At 43.4% G+C, this 13,310-nt stretch overlaps 1 protein-coding gene across 1 annotated transcript in view; it reads right to left on the bottom strand.

Moving 5' to 3' along the window:
- LOC146865519 (low-density lipoprotein receptor class A domain-containing protein 1-like) overlaps positions 1–5,983 on the bottom strand; it is a 457,847-nt gene extending 451,864 nt beyond the window's left edge. The window contains exon 1 of the mRNA XM_085632335.1: positions 5,871–5,983. The gene's annotated coding sequence lies outside the window, so the exon portion shown is untranslated. The remainder of the gene's footprint in view (positions 1–5,870) is intronic.
- Between the last annotated feature and the right edge of the window lie 7,327 nt (positions 5,984–13,310).

The following is a 13,310-nucleotide window of genomic DNA, read 5'->3' as shown; positions in this document are numbered from 1 at the left end:
GTGTTTTGGGCAGAGCGGTTTGCTGAAGATCATACTTTGTTGTTTGTTTGTGCAGGTTTTAATATAAAGTGATTTAGGTTTTGAGTATGACTTGGAGAGCAGTACTTTCTATATTATTGCAAATGGGCAGTTTGTAAATCCTAGTGTAATTACTTGAAATTAAGAAAGGATTGATCTTGTATAGATTCTAGATTCACATCTTTGTTTTGTAATTAAGGATGATCTTACTTCTTTACAGCTGTGCAGATGCCTTCATTGTTAATGCATCTGTGGGCTGCAACATCTGGCAAGCTACACTCTTCTCAGGTACTAAAGATGATGATGAGCGGGAAAATATAATCTTCAACCATAGTCTCCTATGTCCCACGAACAGTGACAATGAGTGAAGGAGAAATCTTCACGTGCTCTCGTCGCAGTTCAGCTTCTGCCTGATCACCTAACACTCCATCATCTTTCTGGACCACCACTTTGATTAAAAATACATGAATCTATATTAATAATTATTAATTTAGTGTGTTATATCTTGTGTATCTTTCAATGTTTGTGATCTTTTTTGTTTAATTGTGAAATTACTTTTGGGTGTGTGTTGTGTGTCCATTGTTTGGTAACACCGAAAAACGTGCTCACTGTTTGAAGCTAAGTAAAAGGTAACAAGTTCAAGTGAGGTGTTCTGTATATCAAGGGGTCTTTGAATATGGTCCACAAAGGTGTGAGATTTACCCACTTTGACCTGTGTGTCTTGCTTGTACATCATTAGTGAACAGCGAAAACGAAAGTAAAATGTTTTACTGCAAAGCGATTATCCATATGTCCCAGTGACGTGTGTGTTCAGGGACACTTTGTTATGGCCTACCAAAGCATGGGTATGTGGTACTTGTGTTTATTAGCAGATCAATAAGCAAGGAGAAAGGACTAAGTGGTTTCCTATAAATTGAAACTCTATTTGTTCCAATGAGGTGTAGCGTGTGGTAAGGGATACGTTATTATCGCCCACCGAAGCATAGGCTCAGTGGCATAATTAACACTTAGGAGTCCCCCTGCAATACCAATACCCTTGAGCTAACACGGTAGGGCCCCCTTTATGTATAGAACTTTGGGCCCCAGCCCAAACTGAGAGGGGCGTAGGGGTGCTCATTAAGCCCTTTCATTGGCTTAAAATGACATAACTTGTACCACCCAATATGGTGCCTGTCGTTCTCATGATTTCTCCTTTGTGTTTTGAGCATGCTGGGTGGTGCAAGTTATGGCACGTGTAGTGTGCTTAACTGGTGAGTTTCAGTGGTTTGACGAGTTTGAGTCAGAACCATAATTCACGTTTTAGCTGTGGTTTTTTCAGTTACTTTGTTTTATGATTTACTCAATTCTCAACACTATTTTTCCCCTACGCCGAACCCACCATAGCTGTCCATGACCTTTGGCTGTGCATTGCAGGGTTGACTCGACACTAAGAAGATCCATCATTACACTAAAAGCCACTAGATTGTATTTTTGATTTATAGTGTTCTTGATTTTTCATTTTATTTATTGTTATCTCTATCACAGTATAATCAGTTTTGTTTAATGATTGATTATATAATTATGTATGTTACATGTAAGTTATTGTCAATTTTGTTGGTTATATTGTAATGTCATTGCCTTATATCTGTCTTCCACAAGAGGTACCACAAAATCTGGAATGGTTACGTTAAATAATTTTTTATGAATAAAATGTATTTGTATTGAATATTAGTGTACACTGAATCTATAAATATCATGTGTTTCTAGAATAAGGTCTCACACACCCTATAGACCGATAGTTGCCTAGGGATTTTCTCTTCAACAATTGCATTTTTCCTGCCATACGAACCATTATCAGTAGCAGGGGGTCCTTGTATTGACATTACATTGCGGGGTTGGCTGCAAGCCCAAGCTCTGTGCCCAACTGGCTGTTGCCAGCCAAGCACGACTGCACATGGCCTACCATGTACCCACTGGACGCTGTGTACAGCCTTAGGCCGGGCCCTATGCCTCACCACCTTTGGCTGTGTGCCACGGGGTTGGTTGCAGAGCTTGCCCAGCTCTGCACAGGGCTGAATTTGCTAGCTGCCAAATTTCATGCAGATTAATTGAACTATACCAAAGTCATCATTGAATGAAACTCTAATTGCCCTTCTATTTGTCTTTGCCCCCTCCCCCTCTCAGGCGGATTTGCTTAAACGTTTATATGACCACCAGTAAGCTCCACCCGCTACAGGTCAGCCAGATTTGTGTGTGGATTCCTCAGACGGTGTCAAATATATGAGCAGATGAACTCTTCTTTCAGCCCTTCCCTGAACTCTTACCTCACTTGATGGGTCCGCATGACATTGAGAAAACCAAACGTAGGTTAAACATGCCAAGTCTCTGACAACTTTTGTGCAGATCCATCAGACAGTGCCAAAGTTATTAGTAAATCAAAAATGTTTTGACCTCTCATTAATTCCTCCCCTTCATCATTGAATCAGTGCAAAACTTGAAATATCTGCTCAGGGGTATAACCTGCTAACTGCCTGCTACATTTGACACAGATTCATCAAACAGTGCTGAAGCTGTAAGTAATTGAACACTTTATTGCCCCCCCCCCCTTCATCTTTCCTACCACTTGCTAGATGGATTGGACTAGTTGGTTGATTTATACAATATTTAATGAAAACACTTAGAGGTGGGCATGACCGAATCAGTGAGACTAGCCCTACCTAGGATTACCTGATACCCGTTTAATAGAAGTTACAAAGATTTACAGTGTTCTGTTTAGCCAGGTCATTTGTGTTTGGACAAAACTTGACATAATCAAAACCCAAGTCTTCCAAGCTACTCTCAAATGTTGTGCAGATTCATCACACAGTATCAATGCTATGAGCAAATGAAAGCTTTTTTGACACCCCCATCCCCCATCCTTTTAAGCTCATCCCGAACTTGGTGGATCTGAACAAACTTAAAAATACAAAAAGAATGTTAAATATTCCGCCAATGTTCATGGAGCTCCATCAAATGGTGCCAAAGTTATTAGTAAATCAGAAATATTTTGACCCCCTGCCTTAAACGTTGCCCCCTCCTCCAATTTGGATCTTCGCAAAACCTAATACACCTGTACTAGGTAACGCTTGCTATCTACTTGCCACAGTTGACATATTTTAATCCAACAGCGCAAACGTTAGAAGCAAATGAATAATTTACTGGACTTCCCCTTTAACCATGTCCCCCCTAATAGATTGGCACAAACCTTAACGTAGCAATAGAAAACGAATCCTTCCTAGAATTAGGTTTACTCAGAAGTGTCCCTTTGCTTGATTTGGTTTACATACATTCGTTCAGTAGTTTTTGAAACATTGGCACAAAAAAAAGATGTTCACTCAACTTCATAGGGTTAATTATACCGAAAAGTTCGCTGTTTATTTGCTGATTCTTTGAGGAACTCGATCCTCAAAGGAGAAAAACATTTGAAAAATAACAAATCTCATTGAAAGAGGGTGCATTTTCCCTGCATCCAATGTATGATTCAAGCATCAAAGAGCATTTGAAGATGTGAGCAATCTGATTGGCTGTCAGCAATTGAAAATGCTATTGCAGCAGCCAATACAGGAGGCCAGACACTTAAGCCTGGGTTGAAAAATAAGTAACAGAGAAGGCATGAGGGGGCTGATCCCAGAAAGGATACGAGGGGTCAGTCACAGAAGGCGAGACACTGCCCCGCACAAAAACAGCCTCACTCGCATATCCAATGTTCATTTTTGTAAATATCATGCCAAAAATGAATAATAAACAAAGATCTTTAGTGCTGTATGCACAGTGAAGGCCATGCAGTGTGCCCTGTGACCCCTGGGACCTGACCATGAGCAGGGTTGTCCACCCGCAAGGGTTGGTCACAGGCCTGGCCGAGGAGGGGGGGGGGGGGGCCTTCCTGCCGTTTTATTACCCCTCCATAGCATCCTTACTCAGCTGGGCGGCTCTCACTCAGCCAGTGTGGTTGATTTACCCGGCATGGTGCAGAGCTTGAGAAAAGTGTAGAAGTACGACACAGACCTGAAAGTTCGTCAGCATGAAGGGGGTGGTTCGCACAACATTTAATACGACCTCATGACCCCACATGACATGAAAGCACAGCCGTGAAGGGAGGCTTTCGAAAAAGACGTTGTATTCATCTGATCTGGAAACAGTAACTAAACTGAAAATAACCACCCACTTCATGCACCTTACCTTGGGCGTGTCGATAAAATCCTTCTTAGGTCTCTGTTAATTTTCTATTGACCTTCAATGTTGTACTTTTGATAACCTTTACAATGAGCAACAGGGTGACCAGCTGCACCTCGGTGCGAATTAGCGGAGGTCAAAAAAACAAAGAAACGCTGCCTGAAAATGAAAATGTAAGTAATGTGGCCCTTTATGAAGCAGTGAGGACTCGCTCTTTGTAAACACACAGCATCATTCTACTGTGCCCAGTGTCATGCCACCGGGCTCCTCATGACCCTATCTTGAGCTCGAAGTATTCACTTAATGTAATTGCATTTATACAGTGCTTACTAGCCCTCACGAGGCGTCAAAGCGCTTTCCAGCGAGTAGCACGCTACTCTGGAACGCAAAACGGATTAGTGGTGAGTTAGTATAGGGTAATATGATATTTATTTGAGCGGTGGACATGTGAGCCTGTTATTTGGGTTGAAAAGGATAGTGGAGGGATAGAGGGGGAGGGGTTTGCATTCATATAGCGCTTATCAATGTCTTATCTCGTTTCGGAGTACCCTGTCTTGCAACGCCGATTTCTGATGCACAGTGGACAGTCTTAGAGGCTGCAATTCAATAGTCAAGGCGTGAATTACTACGGTGCACAAACGGATAAAACGAGGAAGTTTTCTTGGTGCTGCTGTGTACCCTCCAAATGTCTACTAGACTGGTTGCGCCTAATATCTGTTCACTATCGAGCCTGTCACTATTAGCACCCTGTTTTACGGGTCCACAGAAGCATTTTGCAGTTTGAAACACTGTTTTTTTGCACCAATTGCGACACGTCTAGCATATGTGCTGAAAGGTGGCACATATCTGAATCCGCCCCAATTAAGAGCAAATATGTGCGGTTCCCTGGGGCATAGGTGTGTCTCCTGTAGGAGCACTACCTCTGCCTGGAGTCTCTAGGCAATGACCAGTCTTTCTTCTTTTTTTATTCAGCCCTCTGACATTACTTGTCAATAGCTTGATTTGATGGGTTAACATTTGCTTAACTGCAGATCCCAGATCTAGCTTCAAGCAAAGGGCATTACAGTCCATACCTGTGATACCAATGCTGTATTATTCGATTTCTTTGTCGGAGAAAAACTTAAACATCAACCCCTCTTCCCCTCAATACATCAACACCACCACACTGAACCCACCAACTATCAGTGTAGGTGCCCAATAAATCTAAACTCAAAACACCCTTAACCGTCAACATTGTGGTATCTAAACAGAGGCGTGTGTGCCTGGCCACTACCCGCAGAAGCTTTAATGAGCAGGTCACTTAGCGTAGACAAGGGATACATCTGAGCGACATAGAATTATACTGTAATTGCATTTATATAGCACTTACTACCCCTGATGAGGCGCTGAAGCGCTTTTTTGGCAAGTAGCAGGCTACTCCGGAACCCAAAAAGGATTAGTGGTGAATTAGTATAGGGAGATATTAAATTAATTTGAGCATTGCAATGTGTCCTCAACAGCGAGAAGATAGTAACATTATTGTACAGTCTTTTTCACATGCAACTTTAAGATTACAATATATACATTGGCATTGGAATTTGCGTTAACAAAAAGTTATCTTCAGCACGAAGTTTAAAAGTTAAGAAATAACCAAAAAGTGATAATGAAACTGTTTGTATTACCTTGTGTGACGTTCTCCGTCCGTGCTGCCTTCTCTCCCGTAATGCTCACATAGTGTTTAGATAGAAGTAAATGTATACACCCAACAGAGTGATTATGCACTGGGCAAACACTACTTAGCCTGGAGTATGTGTCGAAAGACTGATGACTAATAAACAATAGTGCCCAGTGAGCCTTGACTAGTGTTATCAAAGCATGCAGCTCAGTGGTGCCCTGTCATTCAAGCGGCTCCATCCTGACCCTTTTGTGCACAGCATTCATTCACTGCTCTGCAGGAAGAGATTAGATGCAGAAACAACTCTGTTTAAAAGGCTGTCCCAGCAACCGAGATGCATATTAGTTAATGACATTAGAGGTCAGTGCATTGAACCACACAGGGGGATAAGGGAAACTCCGCACTGACTATCCCATCTGAACTTTCAGTGAATTCATTTCTACTAAACAGGGGCGGGCTGTGGCTGCTCAGAACTAGAAGGAATGTACTCCTGTTGATCGATAACCTTCATTGACACAATCTTACGTGACTCCTTACATGCAGTGGCATGACCTGAGGATCCCTTTTAAAACAGTAAAACCAAAAGACCTGGCTATTCGAGCAGTAGCAGCTCCCTTCCCCCCCCCTTAGCGCATTGAGACTCTCGCGGGTGAGTAGTGCGCTCTATAAATTTCTGATTGATTGATTGATTGATTGATTGAAAAGTCACTCATTTTCACATTTCCACTAAAGTGAACAAGAAAAATTGAGGCTGTTCTCCATGGTAAATTTAGTCGTAAACCAAAGTATACGACCAAATGTACCTTTTTGTGCCTGCCAGGATCCAAAATAAAAAGTGATTCCTGGTGGGTGTAAATATATTTACTAGTTTGGATTTCTCCATCGCAAGTGTGGAGAAGTTCACAGACCTGATTTGTTTTTTAAAGTCTGGGAACGCTCACTAACATGTACTTCTGTAGCCATCCCCAAATTGCTCTCTGACCTCTGCCTATCCTGGAAATGGATTGATATTTACTCCAGCCAAGGGCTTTTTAAGATGGGAAGGGGAACTGGTCACCCCCAGATTTGATGGGGTGTAGGGGAAAGACTTTCCCCACATGCAAAAGTGTTTCCCCGTGAAGAAAAATGTGCATTTGCACTGAAAGCACTGTTCTCCCTTTGCAGAGTTCTCCTCTTTGAAGAAATGCACAGAGAGAACAGCATCCCTTGACAAAAGTCACATAAAAGCACAAGTATTGCTAAAAGCCTGGAAATGCTTGTGAATAGAAAAAAGCGCATAAGTACACTCAGTTGGAGGTGTAGATCTCTGTCCATACTTTTATGTTTTTTTGTAAATTGTGTCCACTAATAAGATGGAGGACAATGGCGGTCCAAGTGAGAGATATCATTGCAAGGGTAACTTGTACATCTCAGTCACGATACGTGCAATCTCGTTCTAAGTTACTGTATAAGTCAGGACCGGCGCTAGGCATGGGCAGTGTGGGCAGCTGCCCAGGGCCCGCACAATTGGAACACCCCACCAGTCCTCATGTACCCCTGCAGATCAAATTGAAAGAAAGGTGTCTCTTTACAATTGGTCTCATGGGAGGGGGCCTTCTCCAGGGGCCTCTAAGGCATGTTGTGGGAAGGCCTAGGGGAGGGGGCACCTCTCGAGCTGCCCATTCTGAGACTCCGCAGGACGCCCCTTGTCAGCACTTTAGCCCACACAGGTTTAACTTTCAGCCCCCAAGCAATTCTCACACCTTCAGTCCGATATGGGCTGTAAAAGATGTGCTTGTAGGTGGCTGAGAGGAGAAGCTGCGGCCCAGGAGGAGTCTGGACAAAGCAGCTTCCCGATCCAAGAAGGTGTCACGTATGTAAATTTCAAGGGCCTCGCACCTTCCCTTTAGCCCAGGGCCCCGAAAATCCTAGAACCGGTCCTGGTATAATTAGCAAGCTTTGAAACTTTGGTAAAAAAACTCACGCCACATGCAGGTAAAAAAAAAAGCACGGCAGCCACAGACCCGAGCCCACCTAGGAAAAATTATTACAATTACCTTTTTTATTTCAATGTCAGTATTTGAGTACTCGAGTGCAAAACCATCCACTGCCTCCCTCTGGCCCACATGCCACTTTCTGTGAGCAAACCAATGAACGTTATCATTTTCTTCAGAAATCTGGTGCTTCTCAGAGCAATGAGACAGCCAAAAAAAACAACATTTGAAATTTGTAAGTTCAGCCCACTGTTTTAAATTATTTTTCTTCTGTAAAGTGCCAGTGTCTGACCTTTCTGGGATCATTGACAACTACTTTGCGATCAACAGCAATACGGCGTCAAGCAGATTGATAGAGTGGGATGCTTTTAAAGCACTGATAAGGGGGAAAGCAATCAGTGCGACAGTGGGTGTCAGGCAGGAAATACATAAGAAACTAAAGGAGATAGAAGATGAAATGGGACAGCCAGAGCAGGAAGCAGTCAAGCGCGCCGACCGTAAGGACCTGCTGCAGGAAGCGAGAATAAAACACGCAGAAACATTAGAGACACTGCGGGTCATTGACTACCAGGCATACACGAAGAGAGCCCATGCGGAAGCGGACAGGTCTGGTGCATTGCTTGCCAAGTTGATCCGGGATGCTCCCCCTACAGTGGTTATACACGAGATAGTGACATTAGAAGGAGAAAAGGTACATACCCAAGCAGACATTAATGCAGCTTTCTGCCATTATTATGCCACATTATACAGCGCCACCGATTGCGACCTGGAGTCCCACACAACAGACTTCCTTTCTAATCTGACATACCCAAGGCTCACAGCGGAGGCGCAGAAAGGCCTCACCGGGCCCATCACACAAGCTGAGATACGGACCGCTATAAGGAGCCTCCCACGAAACAAAACCCCTGGCATGGACGGGCTCCCAATAGAATTTTATAGTACCTATGCGGATTTCCTAGTCCCTCGCCTGGAAATGTTGTATAAAACTGTGTGGAAGGAGGGAGCCCTACCACCCACAACAGCGCAAGCGTTAGTTATATCACTCCCGAAGGCGGGAAGAGACTCTACGGATATGGCAAACTACCGGCCGCTGTCCCTATTAAACTCGGAATACAAGATCTTAAGCAAAGTGCTGGCTAATAGGTTGCTGCCCTCCCTGCCCAAGCTCATACATATTGATCAAACCGGGTTTTTACCATCACGCAGCACGTCCTTGAATATTAGGAAATTGCATCATCTGATGTCGGAAGCCTCAAGCCAATACCCACACGCGGGCTGTCTCTCGCTTGACCTCAAACAAGCTTTTGACTCCATAAATTGGGAATACATGTTCCAAGGCCTGGGGAAGTTTGGGATACCGGAGGGATACATTGCGTGGCTACGTTTACTATATAAGGCCCCTGTGGCCAGAGCCCGCACAGGTAATCACATCTCAAAAGAATACACAATACATAAAGGGACTAGGCAGGGTTGCCCTTCGTCACCTCTTATATTCATACTGGCTTTGGAACCACTGGCCATAACTCTGCGGAAAGAATTCCTGACACGTGGCATATTACTGGGACACACACAGCACCTTTTTTTGGCATACGCAGATGACATTCTGCTATACCTGCACGACCTCAACATGCCTCTAACTGCAAAACACGACACGTTCCGTCGCTTCGCCACGGTTTCAGGATTAGCCATTAACATAGGGAAATCACACGCCTTCTTTTTACAGAGCATGCAGGGACTCTGATCACATGGCCTTTGGAGACACGCATATAGATGTAGCCCCGGACACCTTTAAATAGCTAGGTATACAAATATACAGGACACATGCAAATATGCTAGATGGTAACCTACACAAAGCAATTCAGGCCCTGCGTTCCAGCGTTGTGTTCTGGACGGCACTGCCATTGTCAGTGATGGGAAGGGTGGCCCTTGCAAAAATGGTGGTCCTACTGAGACTTTTATATTATTTTACTAACTTACCATTAATGGTACCGCACACCACATTCAAATTATTGAACACGATGCTCATTGACCTAGTCTGGGGTAGTGGCAGACGCCGCATCAGCCTTAAAAAGCTGCAAGTAGGTACACGTATGGGAGGACTGGGAATCCCAGATCTGCGAGCCTATTACTACGCTTGTCAATTGCAGTGGCTATCTTACTGGACGGCGGGCCGCAACTTGCAGGAAATTGGGGACACAGAGGCAGACATAGATAACGGTAAACTACATGCACTGCTGCTGCCAAACGGTAGACCCCCGAGAGACCCCCCCCCCCGCTATTGACCACGGCGCTTCGATGCTGGAAGGCGGCGCTGCAATATACACAACCGGCCAAGGCATACGCAGGTAACATCCCTTTAGTGGGGATCCCCCTGACGAAGCGCAAATTAATGCCATGGTCAAATGCGGGGATCACCACAACGTCGGATTTGTTTGGGGATGGGATACTACTAGACCATGACACATTCGTTAACGAAACTGGGGCTCCGGCACAGTTGTATCTTTTACACGCTGCATTGACACAATACGTTAAAAGGCACTGGGCTCCGTGTAGGCAGGATCCCCCCACTAATGACCTGATTAAAATGGTACATTATATGGGAAGGGGTCGGCATCTTATTAGATGGCTCTACACCGGCATCAGCACACATACTGCGGCCTCTTCGGATGCGCTGAAGACTACATGGGAGGGTGATTTAGGCAGGAACTTCACAGACAAAGAATGGATAAGGATATTAGAACACCGAAGAAAGATATCGAGGAATACGAAATTCAAATTTATACAGACCATGGTATTGCACAGGGCCTACCTCACTCCACACAGACTAGACAGAATGCTCCCCCAAACACAACATCACTGTCCGAGATGTTTGTTAGAAAGCGCTGACCTAATTCATATGTTATGGGCCTGTCCAAGATTACGGGTATACTGGGACACCATAAGGCATAGAATAGGGGAAGCGGCGGACCGAGAAGTGAAGGACATGGTGGAAGAATGCATATTAGGGCTACATACACAAACGTCCAAATATAAAGTGCAATACCACTTTATGGACCTAGCACTTATATTAGCTATACGAAATATTACAATGAGATGGAAGTCACGGAGACCCCCGGACGTGCTGACATGGCACACGGAACTAATACGCTGGGGCACTGCAGAGAGCGCAACATTACGTAGGGAAGAGCTTAAAGGGTTACGGAAAGTACCAATAGCATTAGAGTGGGACGCTCTGTTAGAAGCCATAAAGTCCATAGCCAAAGACGAAGTCCCGCTATGAGTGCCATCACCTAGTGCTGGAGCAGAGTTTTCTGTTTGAAAATTCGTTGGTTTTTGAAGCTCTGGCATGTCTATTTGTCATATTAATTTTATTAATTACTAGCAATTAATTATTTGTCTTGTGCAAGTGTGTTTATATTAATCAATCCGTTTGTCCTAATAAGAGAGAGTTGCACGTGGGTGCGCATAAATGTGCTGTTTAACAATAACGTGCGTGTTTTCATGTTTAAACGTTGCTATGTGCTGTTTATTTTTGAGCACAAAACGCTTTCCGAATTAATGCTTTTCTATGTTGCAAGTGCTAGATAGATGCATACACATAAGGGTATTAGTGGGGTTAACACTGTTTAATCACTATGCTGTGGTAACGTTGTTTTTGTTTCTTTTAATTAATATGGTCTATTGTGGCCTATGGTGGCCTAGTTAAAGATGGCCGATTTTGTAAGCCTGGCCTCGATTTGAAAGTAGAAAACTGTGATGGAAGAGAGCCCTGCTGAATATGGTCCTGAAGTCAGCTGACCACAGTCCTTGCTTGCCTTGTGAAATTTTCCGTGAGGACATCAGCAGCCTGGGTAATCTTCGAGTGAAATGGAACGTCCTTGGCAGCCTTGGGAAAACAAAGGAGCCTTAGAGAAAGACTCTGAGCATTGGTCTCATTGCCGAGGAGAAGTAGAACTAACAAGATACATTTGTGATTCTTGGTTCCTGTTCCGTAGTCTTTATTTTGTGATTTTTCCTGAGCGGAGATTTTCGAATGTAGCAATGTTACATCCTTTCCTTCTCGCTCTGCTCAGCGGTCCAGCGGACATTACAACTTTTCTATGTATCTTTCTTTTGTTCGATTCAGTATAAGAATTGTTAGCCTAGAGAGGGTCTTGCCACTTGCCATTTGCCTTTGCCGCGTACCGAATCTGCGTTGCTGAGGATTGATGCTGAAGGGACTTCGTCTTGAGAGACTTTACCGAGAGACTTGTCCTGACCCGTTCTGACATTTAGCTAGAATAGGTAACTATGAGAAAAATGATTTATTCTGCTTGATTTTCATTTGACTAATTTTAGATAAAGCAATATAACTTGAACATGGTGTTGGATATTATTTCTTGTCAATTATTGTGTATTATATTTTGATTATTCGTATAGGTTGTATAGATTATGTTTATGGACAGTCACAATAACCAGGTCTTATCGACCTCGATATAGATGCAGGGTGATTAGGAGACAGGTTTATTGCTGCTGGTAGAGTATTTGAGCGTATGTTAGTGAAATGGGCCCTAGCGTATGATGAATGTATGTGCGTGTAACTGTGAGATTACTCTATCTGTGGTAGTGGGAATATTATACACACCCTGATCTCTATCAATTTCCTGGTAGCAGAGTAGGATGGTTATTGATGATTGTCTTGATCTGATAAGATTGCTTGTACATTAGCTTATTGATTATTGATTATTGATTGATGTTGGTATATGTACTAATACTATATGTTGGAGTCGTAATGTTGAGTTATATGTAGTGCTTCTGGAACTTGGGAGCTGGTAGCAGTTCCGTAGTAGGGCAGAGGGAAGTATATGCTGCTCTCGGGAAAGACGGAATTGTAAGGAATAACGTGTGACAATTGAAGTTGCGCGTCACATTGTCTGGGTTCGGAATCAGTGACATCGTCGTATGTTACTATTAGATATTTCTGGTATATAAGGAGTGTGTATGATAGTGAAGGTTATCTGTGAAACTCTGGTCTTAAGTCCCAGGGATCCGTAAGGATTACCGTTAAAGCTTATCACGGGAGAAGTAATAGGTATTCTCTGAGCTTGTTTGAGAAACTGAACAGAGGAAAGCTGTTTCGTTGATGTATGTATGTTATAATTCTGTAGTGGAGCAGATTGTTCGCTGTTCTCGGGAAGCAGGATTCTGTATGTATGAACTATATTTCCTTGTATGAATGTGCGTGAATGTTCGTATATTTAATTGACTGTAAGACTCTTTGGACAAGTCCTAGAGGAAACAGTTAATGAATGTATGTTAGAAGGGCAGAGTAGAGGGAAGTGCTACTGTGTCAACGAGAGGTTTCTTGTGAAATAGACTCTCTTTTACTATTCTGAGGTTAGCGAAGTAGACAATGGAGATGTTTTTATGTTGTAACTAATAGATTTTGTAGAAATTTTGACACGAAGTCTACTGAAAAGACTTTGTAAAGGAGG

The sequence above is a fragment of the Triturus cristatus genome, chromosome 2_1 (genome assembly GCF_964204655.1).
Source record: "Triturus cristatus chromosome 2_1, aTriCri1.1, whole genome shotgun sequence".
NCBI classification, from domain to species: Eukaryota; Metazoa; Chordata; class Amphibia; order Caudata; family Salamandridae; genus Triturus; species Triturus cristatus.
This window is presented reverse-complemented; position numbering and strand designations above follow the sequence as displayed.